This window comes from Mauremys mutica, chromosome 17, assembly GCF_020497125.1.
Source record: "Mauremys mutica isolate MM-2020 ecotype Southern chromosome 17, ASM2049712v1, whole genome shotgun sequence".
NCBI lineage: Eukaryota > Metazoa > Chordata > Testudines > Geoemydidae > Mauremys > Mauremys mutica.
In genome coordinates, this window is record NC_059088.1 from 18,676,452 (window position 1) to 18,692,970 (window position 16,519).

Below are 16,519 nucleotides of genomic sequence, written 5' to 3' on the forward strand. Positions count from 1 at the left end.
TAGCCAAGCACACAGTTGTGGCAAATCCCTTCTGAATGGCAGTGAGGCTGAGGCTTGGACTTGCTGTATTCTTGACCTGGGGTCTGTGCCCAATTCTGCCAGAGGTTACCAGCTCTGTAAAATAGCTGCCTCCCTCACAGAGAGGGCTCCGAGGTCTTGCTCAGTTGTAGAATGCACAGAGATGCTCACGACAGCCAGTAGGTCTCCAGACTCTCAGCTCAGTGCATCTTCCCCTGGGCCCCAGGGTGCTCTCCCCAGATATGTGAGGGAAGGAGGGAGGGCAGTGAGTGTTAGGGAGGAAGAGCGGGGTGAAGGGGTGGGGGTGGGAGGTGAGAGGACAGAGTGGAAGGGCTCCTGTGGGGCAGACAGACAGGGAGAGGAGCTATGGAACCAGGAACCCAACCCAGGGCTGCCGCTGGCAAAGCTGGGTGAACACAATGTGGGATGTGGCCAAGGAATAAGGTGGGGAAGGGACGGAGGGAACTTACCCTGCTGGGAGCCCCATTGGGATGCAGCCTCATGGGGCTGTGGGGAAGGGTCTAAGAGTACAATGCCCCCCGCCCAGGGTGAGACCTCATGGGGCTGTGTGCAGGGGTCTATGAGTACAATGCCCCCCCCCAGGGTGAGACCTCATGGGGCTGTGTGCGGGGGTCTATGAGTACAATGACCTCCTCCCTGCCCCCCCAGGGTGAGACCTCATGGGGCTGTGTGCAAATGGAGATTGGGTGGCGCTGTGTAAACACCCTAGACCAGCCCAGGCTCCAGTGACGGGCAGGGCTCTGGATTCCCTGGGTGAAGTGTCTCTGGGCTGTGCACGGCAGGAGGTCAGACAGGGGTGAGCAGAACGGGCCCTTCTGGCCCTACCTGCCACGGGTCTACGGAGGTGTCTGAGGGCCACACTGGGGAATTGTCCTGCCCCTGGCTCAGGAGGCCCTGCCCTTGGCCGCACCCCGAAATGCAGCCTCCAGGGATGACAACATCTCCGGCCCATGCTGCCCAGGTCGCTGCGAGCTGCAGTGACAGCCGGGGTCCCAGGGCTGCCTGGAGAGGTACAAGCCACAAGGGGCCAGGCCAGAGCACAGACTGAGAGCAGCCATTGCATGCCACCCACCTGCGAGGCGCACTCCACTTTATACCCACACCGGAGCTGCTCCAGGCTGACCCAAATCTGCCTCAGCTCCTTGCACTGCTGACAGACACTTGCAAGTGCCTGGTGTTCTCACTGCCCCAGCTGCTGTCGCTACTACCCCCTGCCCAGCTGCTACCCTCTCTGCTACCCCCTGCCCAGATGTTACCCTCTCTGCTACCCCCTGCCCAGCTGCTACCCTCTCTGCTACCCCCTGCCCAGATGTTACCCTCTCTGCTACCCCCTGCCCAGCTGCTACCCTCTCTGCTACCCCCTGCCCAGATGTTACCTCTCTGCTACCCCCTGCCCAGCTGCTACCCTCTCTGCTACCCCCTGCCCAGCTGCTACCCCCTGCCCAGATGTTACCCTCTCTGCTACCCCTTGCCCAGCTGCTACCCCCTGCCCAGATGTTACCCTCTCTGCTACCCCCTGCCCAGCTGCTACCCTCTCTGCTACCCCCTGCCCAGCTGCTACCCTCTCTGCTACCCCCTGCCCAGATGCTACCCTCTCTGCTACCCCCTGCCCAGATGTTACCCCACAGCTAGCCCCCTGCCTAACTGTTACCCCTGCGCTACCCCATGGACCAGCTGTTACCCCTCTGCTACCCCCGTTCCTAGACATTAGCCCTCTGCTACCCTATGGCCCAGCTGTTACCCCTCCTCTACCCCACCCAGCTATTACCCCCTCTGTTGCCCCCTGCCCAGCTGTTACCCCTCTGCTACTCCCTGCGCAGCTGTTACTCCATGGTCCAGGGGGCCTGGAGCTGATGGGTGCTCAGCAGGTGGGGAAAACAAGGCTCTTATCAGGGCACCCGTTTGTGAAGATCTGGTTTTGCATGGAGCAGAACAGCCCGGAGACCTGTTAACCATCCCCACCAGCCTATGTGCACTGAGGCCCTTCCCTGGCTCCTCCAGCTCTCTCCTCAGCTGCCCCCAAGACCGGGCATTTGCCCTGACTCCAAACACATCTTGTCTCTCGCTGCTGAGGCTGCTGGGCCTGGCACTGAGCAGGGAAAGTGCCAGTGCTGTGCCAATTTACAGCACAGCTAAAGCTTCAGCATCTCGCAGGGAGAGGCAGGTGGAGATGCAAGAAGGCACCCAGCACTGGTCAGCAGCACCGTGGTGCTGAGCCCAGCCTCGCTGGGTCCTGCCCTGAGGTAACTGTGGCCGTTCCCCTTGTGCCAGGCTCCCTACAGCCCCGTCCCTGGATGGCAGGGTGCACATGATTCTCTCAAAAGTATTTTACAAGGCTGCATATTAAGCCTGCAATATGCAAATACAGCACGTAAGGTGGCCTAACCGGAATTGCAGCTTGAAAGCTTCCTGTGCCCAGCTCACCGGGCTGTTAATGACGGCTCTGTGCATTTCAATAAATGCCACATTCCCGTTCCTGATGCAGTGCTGGCTGCTCTCTGGCACGCCCCGCCAGCCAGCAGCTCTGTGTTCATCCTGACCCCAGCTGGCCTGGGCAGGCTCCAAGAAGTCCAGGCGCTCTCCTCCTCCCCCAGCGCAGGCACCTGCTACCCTTATGGGCTCGTACCAGGAAAGTGTGGGGGCTGGCTTTATTTATAACCATGCCCACCCTGTATCCCCCTCCCCCCCACACACACTGCCCCGACCATGGCAGCACAATGGCATCTGGGCTGGTATGACAGTGCCTGGCCCAAGAGCTGGCTGGGGCTGGAGCAGGAGGGCTCAAAAGGGTCCCAGTCCCCAGTGCCATGGTGCACCGGGGTGAGCTGTGCCGAACCAGCCATGACCGGCTGCACAGGGGCAGCTCGATGGGGGCTGGAACCCCTGGGGTGAGCAAGGCCTAATGGGGGTTTGATCTGAGCAGGGAGAACCGGCTCTGTACCAAACTAATGGTTCCTAGAACTCAGCCAACCCCCCCTCCCCCACCCAGAGAAGGAGGAGCGCTGTGGGGTCCTGGCTCAGTGGGGCAGGGCAGGGGCCACACACTGCAGTGTCCCCCCATCATCCTAGGATTTCTCTGCTGAAGGTCACATGTGCTTCTCCCTCTATTCAGCACTGCTTGGGGGCGCGATGCAAGGCCTGGGACCCTTGGCGAACCCTCCTGCCTTGCCCTGGGCTGCAGATGGGCACGAGGGCTCCATGTGGTGTGGGCTGTGTCCGTTCCCAGGAGATCGATACAGCACACCTGCACTCCCCAGGCTCAAAGCCAGCCAGGCTTCAGCCCCGCAGCCCTGCCTGCCACACCATGGCTCCACAGCCCCAGGGACCACCCACAGTGTGTCTGCCACCATGGAGGTGACTGTGGGCTCACAAGCAGAAGCCAGTCTCATAGGTGAGCACAAATATCGGCAGGGAGTGGGATGGCCAGAGTGAGGGCAGGGGCATGCAGGGTGCTGTTTGGGGACTCGGGGTGGTGGGCAGAGCAGGGTCTAGGTAATGGTTGAAGCAGACAGCACCTCTCTCTACCCCTCCTCGGCCAAACAACAGCCCCCATATGCAGGGAAGGACTGGCCTGGGGCCACAGGCCAAAGGGCGGCTCGGGGTGTGGGGAGGGGCACATGTGACAATTGTGATGCTTTATCTGTCCCCATACACAACTGTCTGTCTGTCCGTCTGAGGGGGGAGTGGGTTCTTGAGGCACCCACGCGCCCCACCCACCTGTTGCAGGTCTCATTGGCGCCCCTTTTGGGTGGGCACTGTGTGCTGGGGTGTAGATGAACATACCTGGCGCTTTGGGCTGCCTGGCCACCATTACCCGCTACACTCCAGCAGGGGGAGCTGCTCTCTCAGCTCGGTTGACCCTGCCCGTTGGTTCTGGGCTACCCCCAGTGACCCTGGATGCCCGACACACCTGAGCTTTGCTGTGCTGCTGGGATGCGTCCGGGGAGATGCTGTCCTGTCACCTCCCTGGCGATTGCTGGCCGTGGTCATGAGCAGCACCACCTAGCCCATGCCAGCTAGGCCTGTTCCTCTGCCACCTGGAGTCCAGGCTGTAAGCTGTGACTCGAGAATCTTTGCTGCCAAGGGCCCGTGCCAGGACACAGCTGGGCCCTGCCTGATACCAGCTCAGGACTGATCAGCTTCTCTGGGAAGGGCAGTTTGGGAGCCCAAGTTCTCTCTGTTAATCATCCTGATGAAGATGTCAGAGCTCGGTGGGAGTTCAGTCCAGGGTACGAGTCCAGTGCACGAGCTGTGCTAGCAACACAGCCTGAGCTTGTGGGACTAGGACACCCAGCTTCCCCCACCCCCGTTCAGGCAACCTGTCCTGAACCCCATCGCACCCAGCCAGCAGGGTGCAGAAGGGGGAGGTTTATAACATGGAACTTGGACAAAGGCACAGTGGGAGGAATCCCACCGTCCATTCGAGGCCTTGTCCGTTCGAGCTGACAGCTCACCCCGCCCCATACCCCAGCCTCACAGCTCTGTGCCCAGAGGTGTGGGAGCATGTGGGGCACCTGGCCATGCAGGTTCTGCGCAGGTAGAGACCAGCCTTTGAGCTGGGGCAGGAGTAAACAGGGAAGCCCCAACCAGGGCGAGAGGTTGAAACTCCCAGGATGAGCAGGCCCTGGTAGTGCACCACCGCAAGGACACGCAAATTTGACAAAGAGGAAGGCTTCCCAGCCGGACGAAGGACACAGAGTCAAGGCCAAGGATGGAGCAGTCAGTTCTTACAAAGCAGTTCAGAATCAGAGCTGGGATGATGACACTTGTTTGCATTTCCAAGCCTCTTCCACAGCCAGGTCCAGTGTCACAGACCCACAGGATTGGTGCTACGTGCCCTGCCTTGCAACAGTGTCTAGGAGGAACCCCTTTGATAGGCCAGACCCCCAAGAGCTTGTCCTTCAGGGTCGACCACATGGCCTCACCACCTCCTGAGACTGAAACTCTGGGCTCCAGCTCCTGCTTCAGTGAGTCCAACTGAGACAGACTCCTGGGAGAGACTTGCCCACTCTGCAGGAACTAAAGCACCTCAGACAGTGTTTGCAGTGACGCTCAAACAGCGTTTTCAGAACAATTGGGTTTATCAGTCAACTGGAGCCCAGAGTAGGAAGTCTGTAGGTTAGCGCAGAGACAGGAAGGTGAAAGCAAGGACCATTCTGCTCAGCACAGAGCAACTCACCAGCCAAGCTATAGTGAACACCATTTTCAGATCCCATGTCTCTCCTCCTGACTTCCTTCCTCAGTCCTCTCCCGGCTGAAAGAGTCCAGTCTCCTTCCAGAAGCCAACTCTTTACTTCCTCTGTCACGCCCCCAGTCCTTTGCTCTGAGCTGGGGTCTCTGCTCAGCTTCCCTGTTGAGAGGTGGGGAAATCCTCCTGTCTCTGGATCTTTGGTTGCTAGGTGTCTGTGTCCTGGTGACTAGGTTTTCCATTGACATGTGTTGGCCTCCTCGGACAGTCTTTTTAATGATGACCCATTCACTTCACTCAGACAGCTAGGCAACACCCATCCACCTATGTCTCTTGGTCTGCCCTGAGAGCAAACTTAATCCTGTTGCCCCCACCTCCCCCCCACATCCCTCCTGGGTAGCAATACAACATATGCAGGGTAAACAGAGGCACCGGGTCTCGGTTCCTTGCCGGTGGGGCTGGGTCTTGGTTCCTGGTGAGTGGGGCTGCCACTTAAGTGATGATTGGAGCTAGAGGAATATTTTCAAAATTCACAATTTTGATGGAAAAATCTGGCCTCCATCTGGGGAATGTGCTGCTAGCCGTAGGCTGTAATGCTGCCTCTCCAGTGCCTGGCCCTTCACCTCCACCCTGCTGCTCTCACTCCAGAAGGCACTGGCCTTTGGCACAGCACTGAGGACCTGATCCAGCGCTTTTGGAGCCGGTGCCCAAATTCCCAGGGACTTCAGTGCTCGGGATCCAGCCCTTGCTTGCATGCCCAGTGCTTCATCTCCTCTGTAAGGGGGGACTAGCTGCAGGTTCCCCATGGCTCCTGAAGATATAATTGTGCTGATGTGCAATAGGGTGTAATTAGGGGGAGCTGGAGAATTAAATGTGGGCGTTAAACTTGCCACACACACGATTCGCTTTATGCTTCAGACTCAAATCATGTTAACAGCAACTCAGAAAGTAATAAAGGGAAGAAAAGAGGAAGAAGCCATAATTACCCCTGAGCTGAGGATAATAGCAGCCTCGGTCAATTGTGACAGGCTTTTCCCTGTCTCTGAGCAGTAACATGCTGCTGCCTTGACTATTATCTTCAGTGCAGGTTCCTACGCAGCAGACGCCCCCTTGGCGTCTCAAAACAGTTGCCCCAAAAGCTGGCTTCCTGCCCAGCCACGTGCACTTTCCTCCCTATCCCTAGTGTGTGAACTGAGACTCGGAGAATCTCACCTCTTTCTGCTCAAAGAATATAAAACTGTAACTAGGGTCCAAAAGCAGGAGAGAACCCGAGCTCAGCGCTGCATGAGCAAGGGCAGCAAAGGAAAACAAGAGAGGGATGAACAGAAAGCAGAGCTGCCCAGCTACCCACACGGGCTTGCAGTTCCCTTGGTGCTGCAGTGAAAGGGCTACAGGTCACATGATTGCAGCCATTCTGGCTGACAGCCACAGCACCTCCAGCTGTGATCACTCAGCACTAAACAAGCCTGGGTGAGCTCCAAGGAAAGGATCCGTGCTGCAGGGAGCGGGACTGCTGGCGATTCAGCAGCTAGCTCCCTTCCCTTTGAGTCTCCACCAGCCAATAACCCACAAGGATTTGTACAGAGCCGAAAGCCAGAGGGGACGATTAGGTCATTTAGTCTGACCTGTATCTCACAGGCCATTAACTGTCACCCAGTTACCTCTGTGTCGAGCCCAGTAACTTGTCTTTGGCTTATGCAGCTTCCAGAAAGGCTCCAGTCTGGATCTGAAGACAACAGGAGCTGGTGAATCCCTCACTTCCCCGGGGAGTTTGTTCCAATGATTAATCGCCCTCCCTGTTAGACATTTACACCTTCTTTCTAATTTGAATGTGTCTGACTTCAGCTTCCAACCACGGGCTCCTGTTCTGCCTTTCTTTGTTGACTGAAGAGCCAGTTTGTGCCCATTTACTCCTGCCAAAGAGTGTTATACACTATCATAGAATCATAGAAGATTAGGGTTGGAAGAGACATCAGGAGGTCATCTAGCCCAACCCCCTGCTCAAAGCAGACATCTTCACAGTGTTCCTGTCTCAGCACACAGCTCCACAATGTCCCTCCACCAGTGACAGGGCTGATAATCTCTTACGCCACATGAAAGACAGAAACAAGAACTTTCTTTTTCTATGACTATCAATGGCCCTTCCTTCCCACGCTCTCCCCAGCCCCAATGTTGCACTATGTCAGAGTGTGGAGATTGTAATCCAAAGCCTATTATCTGTGGCTATTTGCTTTGTATCTTTGTGACTTCTTACATTGCTACTGCAATGTCTTTCGGGTTTATTGGCATGTCCCCTCTCCAATAAGCTGAGATTTGTGGCTGTGGAACAATTGGCAGAATTTGGTTCACATGGGCTTGGTGGTGTCTGCTCACTCTGAATCCAGATTTCTTTCCACCTATCTACAAATATCCTGTGTCCAACTTGACAAGGTATGATGAGTCTAAAGACATCCTGAGTGCAGATGCAGTGAATATTAACAGCTCATGTCTGGAGCCACTGCTCTTTGTATGGGCATGATGGGGCATGTTACACGGGGGAGCATAGTGATTCATTCTAGACTGCTTTCAGAGTAGCAAATGTGTTAGTCTGTATCCGCAAAGAGAACAGGAGTACTTGTGGCACCTTAGAGACTAACACATTTATTTGAGCATAAGCTTTCGTGGGCTACAGCCCACTTCATCAGATGCATAGAATGGAACATACAGTAAGAACATAGATATACATACAGAGAACATGAAAAGGTGGGAGTTGCCATAACAACTCTAAGAGGCTAATTAATTAAGATGAGCTATTATCAGCAGGAGAAAAAAAGTTTTGTAGTGATAATCAAGATGGCCCATTTCAGACAGTTGACAAAAAGGTGTGAGGTTACTTAACATGGGGAAATAGATTCAATCTGTTTAATGACCCAGCCACTCCCAGTCTCAATCCAAAATTAATGGTATCTAGTTTGCATATCAATTCAAGTTCAGCAGTTTCTTGTTGGAGTCTATTTTTGAAGCTTTTCTGTTGCAAAATTGCCACCTTTAAGGCTGTTACTGAGAGACCAGAGAGGCTGAAGTGTTCTCCGACTGGTTTTTGAATGTTATAATTCTTGATGTCTGATTTGTGTCCATTTATTCTTTTGCGTAGAGGCTGTCCGGTTTGGCCAATGTACATGGCAGAAGGGCATTGCTGGCACATGATGGCATATATCACATTGGTAAATGTGCAGGTGAACGAGCCCCTGATGGCGTGGCTGATGTGATTATGTCCTATGATGGTGTCACTTGAATAGATATGTGGACAGAGTTGGCATCAGGCTTTGTTGCAAGGATAGGTTCCTGGGTTAGAGTTTTTGACGTGTGGTGTGTGGTTGCTGGTATTTGCTTCAGGTTGTGGGGCTGTCTGTAAGTGAGGACTGGTCTGTCTCGCAAGGTCTGTGAGAGTGAGGGATCATCTTTCAGGATAGATTGTAGATCTTTGATGATGCGCTGAAGAGGTTTCAGTTGGGGGCTGAAGGTGACGGCTAGTGACGTTCTGTTATTTTCTATGTTGGGCCTGTCTTGTAGTAGGTGACTTCTGGGTACTCTTCTGGCTCTGTCAATCTGTTTTTTCACTTCAGCAGGTGGGTACTGTAGTTTTAAGAATGCTTGATAGAGATCTTGTAGGTGTTTGTCTCTGTCTGAGGGATTGGAGCAAATGCGGTTGTATCTTAGCGTCTGGCTGTAGACAATGGATTGTGTGGTGTGTCCTGGATGGAAGCTGGAGGCATGTAGGTAAGTATAGCGGTCAGTAGGTTTCCGGTATAGGGTGGTGTTTATGTGACCATCGCTCCGACTCCGTCCTGTCCCCATTCCTCCTCTGATTGAGGACACTGCCCCCGGTGTAGTTCTTAGCCTATAGGACTTCAGCACCGATTGGGCTTTTCGGGTGATGTCACGCCTGAAGTTCAATTCCCCTTCAAGCACAAAGATGACATCACCAAGGATGCATTATGTAAATTAGATGGATGGGAAAAAGACATTGAAACACCTTTCCCATAAATTTAAAGGGACACAGTCAACTCAGAAATCACTTGGTAAATTAACTCCTCTCTGTACACAGGTTACTAACAGAGCTGGGCTCAAAATTAGATTCAGAATTAAATTGTCTCTCATCAAAACGTGCTTGTTTCTGAGACTGCAAATCATTTGTAGAAATGGGATCAAGTTGCAAAATTTCAAATCTTTTCAGCAAATGGTGAGTTACAAGTTTCCAGTTTTACAGTAACTGAAAACTTTGCTGCAGAATTTAATTGCTGGTGTTAAGGTGCAGACATTGGAGCTGCTTTTGAATTAGACATAAACCCATTATCCCAACCAGTCATTAAAAATCTCACCCCACTCTGAACACACGTGGGCGCACTGCACATGTTTTGCACTGTATAATTACACACAAAAATCAACACTTCAAAAATGTTAAGGTTGCAAAGTCAAACACTTCAGAGTTAGGAAAGTCCCAGATGAAGGTTACCTGTGACCTTCATTCAGCACCCTTGTGAGTATGCAGTATGATATAGTTCTGCCCAGAATCACATAGGAAGCCTGTAGCAGGGCCAGGGAGAGAACCCCTCTTCTCTGGGTCCTAGTACAGTGTGTTAATAACAAGAGAATGTCCATTCACTTCCTGCCCTTTATGCCTCATTCACTGTCCACTGAATGAGGCAGGGGCCTTGTATGCAATCATGCAATTAAAGACTATATCTACACAGGGGACAGAGTTAAGGTTAAACAGGTACCCTTAATTCTGGCATTTCCTAATTTTTGAGTGTTGAGCCCTACAGGGGCCATCAGCAGAGTTTGAACTCATGATCCTTACACCCCCAATACAAACATCTGCTGATTGAGCTTAAGGAGTAACAGGCAGCAGCGATAGGCTGTTACTCTCTGTGTGGAACAGCTGCTAAAGGGGAATGACACACACATTGTCCGGTCACTTACATAGCTGTTTGCTAGATAGCAGTAAAATGTTGGGAGCGAGGATTCCTCGGTTCTGTTCCTGGCTCTGGAGAAGAGTGTGGTCTAGTGTTGGCAGACAACACAGCCAGGCACATATCGTTGGCAGATGTCGTCTCAAAGGAATTGTGGCTGAGCGGATGAAACTCAGGTTTGTTATACCAGAGATGAGGTTTGGGGCCAGTTTGGTGAGAAGTGAACTGGTGGAACCTCTCAGTTGTCGAGCTATGCAATAGGGGAAGTGACACATGCCTGTCTCCTAAGTTACAGTTGTGAGGCCTCACTCAATGACAAAGTGCTGTGAAATGTCCAGAATGATTAAGACCAACCAGTGGAAGATCGCCTCCTGGCTCCCAGCCCAGCACACCTTCTCCTGAGCCAAAGAGGTGGGAGTGGGGGAAGTGGTGCTGCTGTGCCACTGCCCCAGTTAGAGTTCTAGCTCTGTGCTCACTATGCAGGAGGCTGAGTATGGCCAGGAAGCATGCTCAGTACAGATGGAAGGTCAGCTGGGCCAGAGCATGCTCAATACTGATGGAATTTTCAGACACTGTAGCACATATGAAAATGGCAATTTTCAGATGCTTATAACTCAGCCAAACCAGGGCAGATTTTCACGGGGATCACAAAAGGCACCTCCCTGACTCTAGGGCTATTTTCCTACAAAATTTCAAGTCCCTGCTGCAAAGTCTGGAGGTGGTAGATATCTTCATAAAGGGTTGGAAAAATTACTTATTTTCTCCTAATCTTAGTCTCAGAAATGGCTGAACCTTTTTTAATGAAACTTTCAAAAAGCAAAACAAACAAACAAAAACCAACTCAGCCTAAGGCAGGCACCTGGCATGGAAAATTTGAGTCCAAATGATTAAAGTCTGGTAACGTTTAAGCGTTTCAAAATAGGGATTTATAATGGAGAATGTTATTGGTCCTTAACTATAGACATCATTGCCAGCACTGCCTGTAATACATGGGCAATAATAAAGGTCTCCAAGCAAAACCCTAGTGGGGTAACTACAGGGCACCTCCCTCCATTCCCCTGCCTATTCATGTCCATCTGGTAGGTATCATTTTCTCTCCTGAACTGTTGTTTGTCAATGAGGGTGGAATAAGAGACATGTCTATAGTGCCCCTTCACCTTTAAATCACACAAGTGTGTGAGCATATTGTTGTCGCTACTGTACAGATGGGGAAACCGAGGCACAGAGCCTTGCCCGAGGCCACAGAAGGAAGCAGGTATTCCTGGCACCAAGTTCAGTGCTCACACCACGCCTCACACAGAGATCAAGATTCATCCTTGCCGTGAAATGAACCAAACTGATCCCAGGTGCTACCCCATCACCATGAATTTCCCCCAGTGTTTGTTCTGTACAACTTCAATAGCTCTCCTGTGTGTATTCACTAGCCAAGCATTAGGTACGTGCTCTACGCAGCCACACTTATGGAGCAGGCTGGCTGTCTGTGATCCACCTGCCCGGGTTAGCTCTCATCATTCCTGCTGACAGCTCAATTTTGATTTTTAGTGACTCAGAGGCCAGAAGGGCCCTTCCAAAGGTAAATAACAAGATCAATTAGACAGGCACAGTCACTCTTCCCTGAATTTTGTCCTTTCCACCAGTCAATGGAAACAGTAAACATGGTCACCTCCCTGTGTCACAGCTTCATGCAGAGACAGCACAAATATTTCCACCCCAGAACGTACCATCTCATTAAAATATCCGGATGCCTTTGCGCTGTCTCTGGAATTGGCTTTGATTTAGGTACTGACACCAGTATAAAGGCAGGCACGCTTTGTTCTCATTCCTTGCATCCTTATCTCTAGAGTTCAGAGAATTTCCTTATCAAAAGGAAGAACTTCTCTTGCTATTTTTCCTATCAGTTCTCATCAGATTCTCTTTCAACTAATGTATTACCGAGTCCTTCCCATTTCATCTAGTCATTCTCAACATCACCGCATGGGAGGAGGGCAGGGGGGCTGAAGAGACATGTGACAGGGGTGGGGGGGAGGCAAGGGGCCATATTACCTGGGGGATGGGAATGGAATGGGGGGAGCATGATACACAGGGGCAGAGGTGAAAGTAAGCCGGTCCGGTCTGGTCTGGTGTACCGGCAAGAGCCAGTACGCCGTGCTGGACCGCACCAGCTTCCACGGGGATTGAAAGGGCTCTGGGCTGCCTGTGGCTGTGGCTAGCCCAGAGCCCTTTCAATCCCGGCCATGGCTCTGGCTGCCGGGCCGCAGCTGGGATTTAAAGGGCTCAGAGGTCCCCGCGGCTGCAGGCAGCCCAGAGCCCTTTGAATCCCAGCCACGGCTCCAGCTGCCAGGCTGCGGCTGGGATTTAAAGGGCTCAGAGCTCCCCGCGGCTGCGGGCAGCCCAGAGCCCTTTGAATCCCGGCCACTGCTCTGGCAGCGAGGCTGGGGCCAGGATTTAAAGGGCTCGGGGCTCCCCTCAGCGGCAGGAGCTCTGGGCCCTTTAAATCCCTGCCCCAGCCCCGCAAAGCTCGGGGTTCCTGGCGGCCGGAGCCCCGGGCCCTTTAATTTGCCCCTGAGCTCCGGGGGGCTCCCAGCCACCTTTTCAGCTGGGAGCCCCTGGTTGATTTAAAGGCCCTGGTTCTCCCAGCCACAGCTGGTGCCCCAGGGCCTTTAAATCTTGAGAGGCCACGCCTCTTCCGGATGAGGCCACGCCCCCCTCAGGACTCTGGCAGTACCCGTAAGTGTAAGTTACTATCACCCCTGCACAGGGGGATGGGACAGCTGGCACATTACATGGAGGAAGAGGACAGGATGATGTGATGATGGGCATGTTACATAGCGGTGTGAAAGTAGAATGAATTATATTGTAGAAGTAGAATGAATTAAAGAAATGCTGTATGTTCCTTTAAGCAGGAATGAGGAATGTTGAGATAAAGTTGTCAGGAAGAGGAACATTAAGGTATTGAACAATGGGTTCACTTAAACTGATGGTGGAACATTAACAGGAGATTGGTGAGCGTTAATAAGGACATAAGATATGTGTCTAGCCCCAGGTAAACGTATCAGTTCTGCTCCCTTTGTAATCTTGTTAATTTTGCGCCCTTTTATCTGTATAAATAAGGTGGTTTGAGCCTTGTATGGCACTCACATTTTCTGGGCGCTTTTGCTAATAAACAGAGTGGTCTGACAAATTGTGAGTCCTGAGTCTGACTTTGACAGTGGGCTTGTAGGCACAGCAGGTGGGGTCCCCTGACCCATCACTCCCTTCTGCCATGCTCATTAGCCCATCACCCCTACCTAGGGTGACCAGATAGCAAGTATGAAAAATCAGGACACCTTTTTTTCCAGGGGGTGGGGGGTATAGTTGTGTATATAAGACAAAGGCCTCTAATACAGAAGTCCCCAATCTGTTGAGTATGCCCCCGCCCAGGAAGTGTGTGGAGGACCATTCAGGATGGCGCAACTGGGGCCTGAGCCAGCCCCTATGGGGGTGAGGAGGGAGAACCACCCAGCTCTGCACCTGGCCCCGGCCCCAGCCCCAGCTGCTGGCTCTGGCTGCTGGCCCCGCACCCAGGGTCCTGGCTCCCAGCTGCTGGCCCCAGCTGTCAGCCCCATGCCCTAGGCCCTGCTCCCAGCTGCCAGCCCCACATCCAGGGCTCCGCTCCGGGCCTCGCACCCCGCACTCAGGGTCCCGGCTGCTGGTCCTGTGCCCATGGTTCTGCTCCTGGTCCCGGCTGCCAGCCCTGCACCTGGGGCTCTGCTCCTGGGCCCTGCACTTAGGGTCCCCGCTGCTCATCCTGCACCCAGGGCTTCGCTCCTGCCCCCAGCTGTGGCCCCAGCCTCAGCCCCCTTAGTCCTGTCTGTGTCCCCCCCCTCCTGGAGCCTGGCCCCCTCCCAGCCCCAGGGGGTGGGGGAGCATGAAAGGGGGTAAGGGGGGCACGAGGTAAAAAATTTGGGGAACATTGCTCTGATATCAGGACATCTGATCACCCTACACACACCTACCATTTCTAACACAACTTGCCACACTAACTACTCATGTCTCAAGCTGGGCCTGGCCTTTCCTGTGACTCAAGGGTTGCACAGTCTACTCCTAGGGTAGCCCCCTGGCTGGTTTTTGTCCCGCCTTGCTAGCTAGAAAATGGAATGTGCCTTCTCTGTATACTTGGGACACACCAGAGCACTCTGCAATGCACAGCTCCATAGTCTGGACTGTGGCACTGTGTTGGGATAAGGTAAGAAAAATGATAAGATAACATAAAAATATACTGTCCATCTGTCCGTGTGTGTGTGTGTGTGTGTGTTTGTGTGTGCTAGTTAGCTCCAGTTAGCACTAGGACCCCTTTGGCTGGTGGTGGCAGGGGTGAGTGTGTGGTCAGTGGTTAGATTTTCCGTCCTACTCCTGAGTCACTCACATGCAATTATTTCGTTCTGGGGCCGCCCCCAAGTAGGCAAGGGAAGTGCTGCTGGGGCTGAGACAGCTGGTCTGGGGCAGGGCTGGGTGGGGGTGGGGTGGCTGGTCTGGGGCAGGGCTGGGTGGAGGTGGGGTGGCTGGGCTTGGGCATGGCTGCATGGGTGGGGTGAAGTGGCTGGTCTGGGGTAGGGGTGGGGCAGCTCTGCATATAATAGAATCATAGAATCTCAGGGTTGGAAGGGACCTCAGGAGGTATCTAGTCCAACCCCCTGCTCAAAGCAGGACCAAACCCAACTAAATCATCCCAGCCAGGGCTTTGTCAAGCCTGACCTTAAAAACCTCTACGAAAGGAGATTCCACCACCTCCCTAGGTAACCCATTCCAGTGCTTCACCTCCCTCCTAGGGAAATAGTGTTTCCTAATATCCAACCTAACCCACCCCCTCCCCCACCGCTGCAACTTGATGCCATTACTCCTTGTTCTGACATCTGGTACCACTGAGAACAGCTGAGCTCTATCCTCTTTGGAACCCCCTTTCAGCTAGTTGAAAGCAGCTATCAAATCCCCCCTCATTCTTCTCTTCCGCAGACTAAACAATCCCAGCTCCCTCATCCTCTCCTCAGAAGTCATGTGCTCATGGGGAGTGTTTGGTCATTTTTGATATAAGGCTGGTAACAGAGCCCTGCCCCGGATGTTGTTTCTGGCTGTCAGAGCTGGGTTTTGTGGGACTGTCCCACTTTGACCCCCCCCCAAAGTGCCCTGTCCCAGTTAAGGGGCAGTTTGTCTTTGAGAAGCCCCCCAAACCCAGTGGCATTGTGACCTGGCACACCGGGTTGCCATGGCACCCCCTCCCCCGAGCTGCTGCCACTTGTTGAGGCTGATGGGTGGGGAGAAGGTTGCTGGCCACACCCTCATGGCTCCTGCTGCTGCTGGGGCTGAGGCCAGGCTGGGAGCAGACTAGGAGGCCGAGCAGGGGGAGGCCGCCCCTGCCAGGGAAAGGCTGCTCTGGCCTTGTCCTGGACAGAGACAGACCCAGGCACAATATCCCACCTAGAGCCGGGACATGGTTTGCCAGCTAGAAAAGGCTGCTTTGGGAAATGAATATTCCACTTCTCTCCAACTCGTCTGGGTTTTCACGGAAAAACCAAAACTTTTTCACAACCAGTTTGTTACCAAGAGACGGGCTGCTTCTTGTCCACACTGTGCACAACCCACACCCCTGGCTCCTGCTCCTGGCACCTGGCCCTGCAGGTTTCCTGGTCCTCCTCAGTGCCCAGGATGTATTGCAGTGCGGGGCTTAATACATGGGGAACTTCCTGGTTAGGCCTTTCTCTAGGTGCTGCTTAACCCATAGCTCTCTGTGTCTATGCCTCACACCACGCGGGTCAGCAGCCAGTGAATCCCTCTCTCTAGAGAAGGAGTAAAGGAAAGAAAGGCTGCCAGTGTGGTGACTGAGGCCTGGTCTACACTATGATTTTAGGTTGAATTTAGCAGTGTTACCTCAATTTAAGCCTGGACCCGTCCACACGACAAAGCCCTTTTTTTCGATTTAAAGGGCTCTTTAAATCCATTTCTTTACTCCACCTCCGACGAGGGGATTAGCGCTGAAATTGGCCTTGCCAGGTCGAATTTGGGGTAGTGTGGACACAATTTGACGGTATTGGCCTCCGGGAGCTATCCCAGAGTGCTCCATTGTGACCGCTCTGGACAGCGCTCTCAACTCACATGCACTGGCCAGGTAGACAGGAAAAGACCCACGAACTTTTGAATTTCATTTCCTGCTTGGCCAGCGTGGTGAGCTGATCAGCACAGGTGACCATGCAGAGCTCATCAGCATGCTGTGTACCTTGTTCTTCAAAAACCAGTAGGAGAACACTTCAACCTCTCTGGCCATTCAGTAACAGATTTAAAGGTGGCAATTTTGCAACAGAAAAGC